Source organism: Dermacentor silvarum, chromosome 5, assembly GCF_013339745.2.
Source record: "Dermacentor silvarum isolate Dsil-2018 chromosome 5, BIME_Dsil_1.4, whole genome shotgun sequence".
NCBI lineage: Eukaryota > Metazoa > Arthropoda > Arachnida > Ixodida > Ixodidae > Dermacentor > Dermacentor silvarum.
Genome location: NC_051158.1, coordinates 156223852 through 156234547, shown reverse-complemented (window position 1 = coordinate 156234547; position 10696 = coordinate 156223852). Strand labels below are relative to the sequence as shown.

At 44.3% G+C, this 10696-nt stretch overlaps 1 long non-coding RNA gene across 1 annotated transcript; it reads left to right on the top strand.

Annotated features, from left to right (window-relative positions):
• Nucleotides 1-593: 593 nt before the first annotated feature.
• LOC125946083 (uncharacterized) lies at nucleotides 594-3497 on the top strand. Its single transcript, XR_007467395.1, has 3 exons — nucleotides 594-1305; nucleotides 2260-2358; nucleotides 3130-3497. It is a non-coding gene; the product is annotated as an uncharacterized LOC125946083 (long non-coding RNA).
• Nucleotides 3498-10696: the final 7199 nt, after the last annotated feature.

Below are 10696 nucleotides of genomic sequence, written 5' to 3'. Positions count from 1 at the left end.
AGGATGCCCTAATCGAACAGAAAATCGGCGCGATGGCCTTTCCTTCCATAGGTAAGCACAATGAACGTTTCTTTTATTTATGAAAATGCAACTGCAATAGTCGCGATCATTAGCGACTACGTGCTCGTGTGAATTATAACTGACGAAATAGTGGTGCAATACTATTCAAGCCATTTTTTTCCAACTTTGTCATAATTCCCACTAAGTGTTAAACATTTATTTCTCTTTAAAGTACTTTTATCAGCTAGCGTACACTCCTAAAAAGGTACGATGTGAAACTATTTATTGTCGAAGAATTACATTTCCTGCTATAAAAATTATTATTGACTTAATTTTGTATGTATTTCTTGTGGTTGAAAACAATCAAAATTGCAATAAAACTAATTAATTGAAGAAACCATGAACGATTATTCTTCACATAACATACCAAGTTTTGCAATAGTTGCCAAGAACAATAATTTTGTAGAGAATATTCTGCTCGTAGTAACTCGGCTTGTACGTGAGTGCAAAGCTCAAACATCATGTTGCAAAGTTCAATCACTCCCCATGTTAAGGCTAAATATCATTTACTTTTTTTTTCAGAAGATAGGATGTTGGTTGACATATTTTAAACAACAGGTAAATAACAGTTCAGATGAAATAACACAGTTTTACTTTAAATTACAGGAGTGAACATCATTTTCATTCATTTATTAGTAGTACCCTGAAGGCCTGGAGGCATTACAGAGGGGGCATTACATTACATTATGTGTGTGTTACAGCTATATCTTTGATATTTTTGTGTGAAACATGCACTGCAAAGTTACTACAGCTCCATTTCCCCCGAGATTCAATTAGCTGCATGTGTATTTTACAAGCACACTTAGATCAAAGATAGTTTTCTACACAAGGGGATGCGGTGTGTAGGGAAAGCATGCACAGATCATGTGAGGTCTTTTGCATGACTCTGCAAAGGTTGTGTAAATGCATTCCACAGCAAGTGTTATTGTTGGACCTCTGGTGGGTTATTCTTTAACTGCAGACGCTTGCAAAGGACGATGCCACAGCAATGAGTGAACCTTAAAGTGAAGCAGCTACATCCACGGGAACATAACATCATCAAGTTGAGCCAGTAAGTTGGTGCACAGCTGTATGCAGCCATAATGCATGTTTCCAGTTTGATCATACCTTTTTCATGACTGTGGTAGATGTCCCCCACCATTCCTGAAGTGAAATATGCTTTTCTTATATTCAGGCAGGTCTCTCTCAAGCCACAATGGATATGGACATCTCTGAGGGCTTGTCTGATTGATGTGCTAGCAGAGGGTACTGCTACATCTGCTAGCGCGTTCTTGACTGATTCAGACATCGCTGAAGAGCCTTCCGAAATCCACCATGTCCTGGCATGTTTGATTGTCGTAATGATCACAGAGGTTGCTTAAGACATTTTCTCACATGTGTGCCTTGGTTCATTCATGTTCTGATCTGCTTTGCAAAAATCTTGTGTTTCCCTTTAATATATATTTTGGATTTCACCTTTAAAGTAATTTTTAAGTTTCAAAAATGCATATGAGACTGTCATAAAGCTTTTTGTAAGATGTTTTCGACAGATTTAAAAGATCTATTAGTAATGCTCAGAATGAAGACAAAGATAGAACTGTTCAACCTATCATTGGCTACATTACAGCCCTTTTTTGACACAGGTGATAAGCATACTGCGTTCAAATTTCATTGTTGACACTGGCAAAAGCAAGTGCTAATGAATGAAAGCCATATATGCTACATCATAATCTAATTTTAGTCAATCTAGGATAAGTACAAGATAAGGAAAATAAAACAAACTGCAGCAAAGCAGTGTTATGTAAGATGAAAAACCACTTTTTTTCAGTAAAGTTGGAATAAGGAAAACACACTCCTTCTCTGAATTATACTTCAGCCATGTCCTCTCATTACACACATAATTAACACCCTTGCTAGGCTCCAACATTTATAACAGTAATAAAATTTATAACATGCCAACTGTGCTGGTAAGCTTTATCAACATTTTTTGGGACAGTAGATAAAAAATACAGTATATAGCCACAGCCACTGATCTCCCTAACAATGTCCTGCTTGCTGGTCATTATTGTGCTTAAATTTTCAATGAAGCCAATGGTGTCGCTATTAGTCCCAGGTTTTAGCTTCAACTCTGCATCTGGTGTTTCGTTTGCACGATCAGCAATTTCAAGTTATGTTGCAGTAAGCAGTCCCTCCTCATTGCACTTGGTGTATTTTGTCCAGTCTCCCAGTCCAAGGCTCTCCAGGACGCTCAAGGGTGAAGCTTCTGCAGCACTGCCTACACACAACCCAGCGACACCTCGAACAGCAAGGCATACTATGGTGAGGATAATACTCGAGCACTACAATTTTTACATACTTGTTTCCTTAGGTAGCTGCAAGTGAAGTGGCATATATTTTCGTGGCAACTGTTTAATAGCTCAAGCATAATAAATGTCACTCAGTGAACTGCACTTGGACACTAACATTTATGATCATGGCAACCATCTAATTAAATACTGAAACATTCATATTTGTTCGCAGCGGTATGAGTTTCCTCAGGGTTTGTATTTAACACCAATTATCGGCCAATAATCCTTTTTAAATTTTTCTTTTCCATTCAAATGACACAATAACTAGAAGACCAACAGGTTTTTCACAATTTTCTATGCTCTGTATATGTTCAGTCGGTCACAATGAGCCGTGCTATATGAGCTCAGTATATTTTGCCCACTCAAACTAAAAGGCTTCTTTAAAACATCGCTCATTGAACTATGCTACATTGGCCTCTTCTGTGTTAGTTGTCTTGTACTTCTACCTTTCCTGCCTGGGCCCAGATGGGCCTGCAGTATTTAGCAAATAAATAAACAAACAAAATTAAGTGGCACTAGTAAGCTCGTGTGGATGGCAGTTTTATGCCCCCACAGTTTTTAAGTTCACAATAGTGTAAACGGAAACCGTTGTGAGCAATGTATTGACCTAAAATTAAGCATTATATTCTTCATAGCTTGCACAAGAGTGTATGCCACAACAATTAATTGTTCTGCGTACGTGCTTTGTGTCATGAAGGTCGCTCATGCACCTGTTAAAGCGCGTCATATTTTGCAGCCACAGCCAGCAGAAGATGCACCTGAAAAGGCCTGAGGCATGAAGTATGGCGTTACACAATTACAAACTGCGACCAAGAAGAAGATGAAGACTCTACGGCAATCCCATCAACAGCTTTTTCAAAAGGTTGCTCATCTCGAAAATGTCATAGAAGATTTATCTGACAATCGCATTCTAGGAAATGAGGATGTCGCCATATTGCAGAGTCTTGGTGGGGCAAAAAAAGACTTGCTCATGCGTCAACTGCCACATCAGTCTGGTGCCAGCAATGTCACCCGCTTACTCGCCAGAGCTCAGGCCATTTGCAGTGACTTTGCATTTTTATTCCCCTAGAGCATACAGATATGTACGAGCTGTTTTCAACACATGCTTCCCGCATCCAAAGACACTGTGTAAATGATATCAATCCATTGATAGGGCTGCTGACTTCAATAGAGGCAATGACTGAATTGGCTATCAAGGTAAAGCACGGCCTCTCCACATTATGCAATCTGGTTGTGGATGAGATGGCCATTCAAAGAAGTAGTGTGGGATGGGAAAAGCTTCCATGGATATGTTGACATGAGCATTGATGTCAATGATGGCAGCTTTCCAGTTGCCTAAGATGCATTTTGTTTTAATGCTTGTTGCAATCAATGGCAGATGGAAGCTGCCAATTGCTACTTTCTAGTGCATGGCCTTGGTGGTGAGCAGAGGTGCAATTTGGTACTGCAAGCTGCTAGCTTCACTCACGAAAAGGTGCACACATTGTGAGTTTGACCTGCGATGGCGCTGCAGCGAATTTGTCATTGCTGCACAGCCTTGGCTGCAAGATGGACCTGACTAAGCTGGATGCTCTTTTCCACATCCAGTGACAAAAAAGCTTTTTCTTTGCCATGTTGGATCCCTGTCACATGTTGAAGCTACTGTGGCACACCCTGTTTGATAAAAATGGCTATTGTGATACAAACAAACAGTTCATATTGTTGAACACATTGATGAGCTGCATGAAATCCAGTACACAGAGGGCCTACATTTGGCAAACAACTTAGACAAGCACATATTACCTGGAAAAGCCAGCCCATGAAAGTCTCATTGTTGGCTCAAACATTCAATCGATGCAAATAGTCAATCGGTAGCAGATGCTCTGGGTGACTGCAGAGCTAAAAAAAATTCAAAATTTTCAATTCCTTGCCAACAGAAGAGTTTATCAGACATGTCAACAATGCATTTGACATTTTAAATTCAAGACATCCAAGGCAAGAAGAATAGAAAGGACCACTGTGTCCTGAAAATGTGGCTCCTGTCACTTGCGTATGTCAAAGAACTTATGGCTTACTTTTGCTCGCTTAGGTAGTCTGCAGCTGGTAAACTAATGACAGGGACCAACCAAAACACAGGCTTCATTTGCTTTGTGGTGTGCTTAGACAACCGTCCATACAACCACTTGGTTACAGAAAATGGCCTATTGGCATATCTTCCGACTTCCAAGCTCAGTCAGGACCACCTTGAGTTACTTTTTTGCTGCAATAAAATCATTTGGGGGCTGCAAGACAACCCACAGCAAAGCAGTTTACAGCCGCATTGAAGCGTCTAATAATTCGTAATGAGGTCAAGGACATTGATGGCGGAAATGTCTTTCTATTGGAACACATCGAAATTCTCTTTGTACGCTCTCTCTGAAAAAACATACTCCATCGATGTAATTAACATCACCTGCCCCTCAGAGAAGCCCTGCAGCCAGTGAACCACTCACAGAAGCAATTTTACAGGATCAGGGTTACTCTGCTGACCCAGGCACTGTTTCTGAGCATTGTGTGCCTGCGGCTCGCAGTACTGGAAGAATTGCTGCACAAGTTTTCTCGTGGGTGAATTATGTTCATGATGGCCCACACAAGTTAATTCCTTTATCCATCAACTTCACATGTCCCACCAGGTTTTATGTTAAGGATTATTGTTTTTTGAGTGACTTTGTAAAATGCATATATTGTTCAAGAGCGTTGTATGCAGATGTCAAACTTTTATAGAGGGAAAATGTGATACCTTATTGTAAATTCTGCAAGTACATGTTTGTTGTCTTGCTGAATGCTGTAGCTTGAATCACCTGCATGCAAATTATGCTTAAACAATTGTTCTGTTCAGCCCAAGCTAAACAGTGTGGACAATGACGGTAGGTTAGCTGGCCAACGCGCAGAACTGTTGTCGATGCCGTCGGCGTTTTGCCCGCGTTCGCACCGAACGCGCGCGGCGTTGGTGACTGTTGCCGGTGCCTCTGGGGGCGGCTCGGAGGTTTTCGACGAGATCAGAATGGGACACTCGTCGAGCAGCGCCGGAAGTCTTTACCTCCTTTTCGCCTCGCAACGTGTTTGTATAAATAGGCACTTGGTGCCGCAGCTATACGTCGCTCCCGATCCCTCCCTCCTGTCCCCCCTCGGCCTTTCGCGCGACGGAAGACGTCGTGTTTGCTCTATGTATAGGCACCGGGCGGCCGTTGTAAGGCGCCAGCGGCGCGCCGGCGATATGCTGGCGAACAGCGCCGCGAACGGCACCTGTCAGAGCACTGGCATGTGAAGCAGACGACGGGACGAAGGCGCTCGGTGCTTCCAGTGATTTGGCACTGCGGGTTTTAAGGGCTGACGCACCGGAAAACGCATTTTCGTGTGTCTGATTTTGAGAAAGGTAGTCACTTGTACGAGGCAGATCACATTCGTGGCATCAAGTAGTATATAAAGCAGAAAACGAGCGCAAATTGCGATGCAAATGCACCACGCGAACGGAGCTCACCGCGGCAAGATAACACGTGGAACTCCAGCAGTTATATTCCAGATGTTATTTTGCTGTGCGCGTTAACATTCTCGCGTATTTAATCATGTAAATAGGCGAAGAAACACAAAAATTGGAGAGAAAGAAAAAGGAGACATACGTCTTCCTATTCTGTTTCTGAGGCTGCCGATGGACATGTGTCAGTCGTTCTCTGTCCGTTGTAGTTCTTTTATCTTTGCAATGCTTCCCCATTCTTAATTGCTTATAAACTAGCCCACTCTTCAGTTACTGCCCATTTTATATAGTTAGCGCGACGGGAGCCGTCGGTGGCAGCGAGTGTGAACACGCCACTGCGTTGGCGTTCGCCGTCGATGCCAGCACAGTCGTGTGCCGGACTCAACCAGAGTTTGGAATTGCTACGAAGGAAAATGTACATTAAAAGAAAGACTGATACACTGATAAGACGGCAAAATAACTACAACTTCTGTGCCCAAGCTCCGGAGCCGTTACACTGCGGAGGCGAAGACAGGCAAGTGGGACACGAAGCTCTTGCGTATGAATGGCTCTTTTATTAACGTTAGAACAACTAGACCATAGCAAATCAGCGTCGGAATGTAGTGCCCAGCGATTGAAGCGCTGGCAGCGCGCGGCTGCCGCCGTTTTTTTTTCTTTTTTTTTTTTCGCGCCACAGGTGAGCGCCGTGAGACCATGCAAATGCAGTCATAATGCGTTACTAAGGTTCTGGCTTTCACTCTACACCACAATGCATGAGTTTGGCGTCCCCAGCGCTTACAGTCAGTGCAAAAAGCGCTGGCGACCATGCGATTCGAGTATCGCGTTATTGCTGAGCACTGTATGCGCTGTTGCCTACAAACCGCACATATACAGACTTGCCGCCTGAAAAACGCGATGCCGCGGTGAACAACGATTGAATTTAATGGCCTAACCAGTTTCAGTCATGTTTCAGTAACTGTTGGTGCACCCAAAACGCAACATGTTTGATCAGACTTGGTTTCAAGGCAGCGCCTGCTGCGCGCGGCCCGGCCGCCACATGCCATACATTCGCGGCGCAGCCGCATGAAGGCGCCACCGGTCCAAATTCATCCCGCGCCCGGTGCCTATATGGTGATTGCAAAGAAGGAAAGAGACGCTTAATTCTGTAGCCCTTCATGGAGCACGGCGCAGAACGCGCGTTTGCTTTCCGCCGTGCGTTCGCTCCCCGTGAAAGTGCGCGTCTCTCGGGCCCTTTCACTGGCACATACAGCATACGGCGCGCGGCGACGGTTTCATCGCCGTTGACGTCATGCGGAACCTCACGGCGACGGCGACGGTGACAGCGACGGCGAAATCGACGGCAGAAATCCGATTTGGAGTGTCCATATAATTGCTATCTCAATAAAACATTTGTTTCAGGTTTAAGTATTTCACTCCTCAGGTCGCCTCACCAGAAGTAATATTTATTTATTTATTTATTTATTTTCTCTCAAGGCTCGAGGGCATTAGAGAGGAGTGGTGAGTGCGTATAAAGTCGTTGGCAATCTTCTTAAAATTAATGGTTTCACAGATGGCAGTGATGGAGGCGGGAAGGTGGATGCAGTCGTCGGCAGTGCGTGGTACGAATGAGCAGAAGGAAAGTTGGAGTGGCAGGGGGTAACTCCAACTTCATTTGGGAATCGATGCGGGTGAAATAATAGGATGGTGAAGGAACACTCATCCTTCAGAACGGGATTACGTAGTAAATTTTATGAAAGAGGCATAAGCGCATAAACTTACACCGTATTGCAAGGTCTGGCAAACGGAGCGTCAGTATTATTGATACGCTTGGGTGACACGCATAATTTGATAAAATGAAGCGGCGACCCTGTTCTCAAGTGATTAGAGAATATTTGTTAGATTAGCTTGACCAGGGTCCCAAAATGCAGCAGGCATGTTCGAGCTTGGGACGTAAAAATTGTACGTATGAAACCGAGAATGCGGTTAGCGTTATGTATAGTTCCACGAGAGATTACTAGTGATATGTATACCAATATGGTTGTAAGATTATTGAAAGGCTAATGGTGTGTTATTGATGGTATAGTTGAAAGAAACAGAGCAAGAAGCTCGCGAGACACGCATGTTTTACATTTATTTATATGAATGATCATTACAGAATTGGAGCACCCAGAAAATACGGCGGTAAGGTCGGATTGCGCGGCAGTATGATCAGAGGCGTTAGTGATGACGCGGTAAACTACGCAGTCATGGGCGAAAAGTTTATAGAAATCTAAAGTGACGAAGATCGGGAGGTGGTTAATAAAGATTATGAAGTGTAGTGGACCAAAAACAGACCTCTGAGGTACCCTAGGCTGTACAAAAGGGATGGAAGTCATGTCCGTTAGCAGATACATATTACAAGTGATTAGAAAAGAAGCACTCAACCCAGCGCAAGATATTAGTGTCGAGATTAAGTTTACGCAACATAAGGAAACGCAGTTTGTGAGACACAGAGTCGAAAGCCTTCGCGAAATCGAAGAATATACAGTCTATTGTCAGTCCCTTGTCTGGAGCACCAAATAAATCGTCAGTAAAAACCAAAAGCTGAGCGTCGCATGAAAAACATTTTTCACGAAATCTACATCTCGAAATTTTGTCTTAATTACCTTAGCAATGAACGCATGTGGAGAACGCCTAATACAGTTTCGTGGAGCCAAACTTTTGAATCAACGGCTTCACATGCAAGAGGCTTCGTATTTTCCGTCAGCCATAAGGAACTCGCATTTTGCCTATTGCAATTAAAGAAATTGAGTTTTCTTATCAAATTGTCGCAGTTTCACCCGAAAGGCGAAGCATCAATTGCGATAGCAAATTTGTAGAGGGCTATACGGAGTAATGATAGTAGCTTTATCAGCTGTATAAACTTGGACATGCAGCAGCACCGGCAACACGCAGAACTGTTGTCGACAACGTCGGTGTTTTGCCCGCGTTCGCACAAAATTCGTGTGGCGTTGGTAACTGTTGCCGGAGCCTCTGGGGGCGGCTCGGAGGTTTTCGACATCAGAACGGGACACTGTCGAGCAGCGTCGGAGTCTGTACCACCTTTCTCGACCACACGTTTTTTGTATAAATAGGCACGTCGTGCCGCAGCTAAACGTCGCCTCCCTCCCCCCCCCCCCCCCCCCCCCGCGACCTTTCGCGCGTCGGAAGAAAGCGTACGCAGAACGCGCGTTTGTCTCCGCCGTGGGTTCACTCCCCGTGAATGCGCGCGTCCCTCGCGCCCTTTCACTCGCACATACAGCGTTGGGCGCGCGGCGACGATTTCATCTCCATTGACGTCATACGGAACCTCACGGCGACGGCGACGGCGATGCCGACGGCAGAAATCTGCTTTGGAGTGTCCATATAATTGCTATCGCAATGAAAACAAATTGACTTGCCATCCCAGCCCTGCGAATTTGTATGTCCAGTGATACTGTAGAAAACCACCATTAGAACTGCTATACCATCCTTTATCGCTTTACAGTAATAGAAGTAATGGTTTTAGAGTAATAATAATATTGGGAGTAATGGTGATTTTTACAGCACGCCGCCGCTAGTCGATTGGTCGTTTCGTTTTCCCATTGACACTGCTCGTATTCACGCTGCTTCTCGTGACACCTTCCACATAGTCTGGGCGTGCCAATCATCCCAGTGTGGAGTTAACGTTAACTAGTTAACCTCTTGATATATATTTTATGCCGACAATCTCGCTTACAGGTGTTTCTGTAGCTCTTCCATATGTTTCTAAAACACTGGGTAAATCTGTGATCTTATTTATTTTATGTAATTGCGCTTATTATTGGGCGGAGTTACCCTGTACTTACTTGGACTAACACAACTATCATGTACAGAACTCCCTGCTAGCCACTGGTTGTCAGTGTAGACATATTGTGTATTTTTTATGATATAAAGAGACATAATACATTTAATTGAATTGAATGTTGCTGATGCCAAGCAAAGGCCGAAAGACAGGACATTCAATCCAATGAGGTCACGCGGTGCAATAAAGGGCGGGGGGGGGGGGTTCTCGGTGCCTCTCGTTGACTTGCATTTACAAGTAGTCAGTCTGAAAATCCATCGCAGACCAGTTTGCATGCTGAGTTCGTCGAGTGCGCCGTTTACTTCGTGGTAGGAGATATACCTCCTTCTGAGTGACCTTTTTTAAGCGACAATAATCAATGCAAGAATGCAGACTTCCATCCTTCTCCTTAAAAAAGACCACACGAGACGCCCACGGGCTTTTTGACTGCTAGGTGATTTGGTCGCGTAGAATTTCATCGACTTGTTGCTTTATAACTTCTCGTCATCGCGTCGAAACTCGGTAGGGGAGATGGCGGAGTCGTCTATCGCATTCTTCGGTGAATATGCGATGCTTAGCAATTGGTCTTTTTGCAAACCTTCATCTTCATGGAAAGCAGTTTTGTATTGCTGGAGCAGACCTTTGAGCTGTATTTGCTTATGCCTGGGAAGTCTCGGAATAATATCGAAAGTCAGTCGAAACGCACTGTCATTGTAGCTTCGCTAGAATACTGCACAAATATGCATAATAATATGCAGAATAATGCATCCACAACAGTGACCGGCCCCGGGACTGCGACCTTGGCTGTACCAGCTCGACCGCCCGGCTGGAAGTCTGAACCAGTTCAATACAAGCTCGACCAGCTGCAGTGCGTACCAACAGGTCGACAGACCGACGGGTACGATATAAAATACACAGCAAGCTACCTACCGGTGCACGGTGAAAGTGAAGAGGAAGAGATCAAGCCTGGCAGGCAGAACAAAGAAGCCCTAGCGGGTTGCACACGGGCAATGAAAA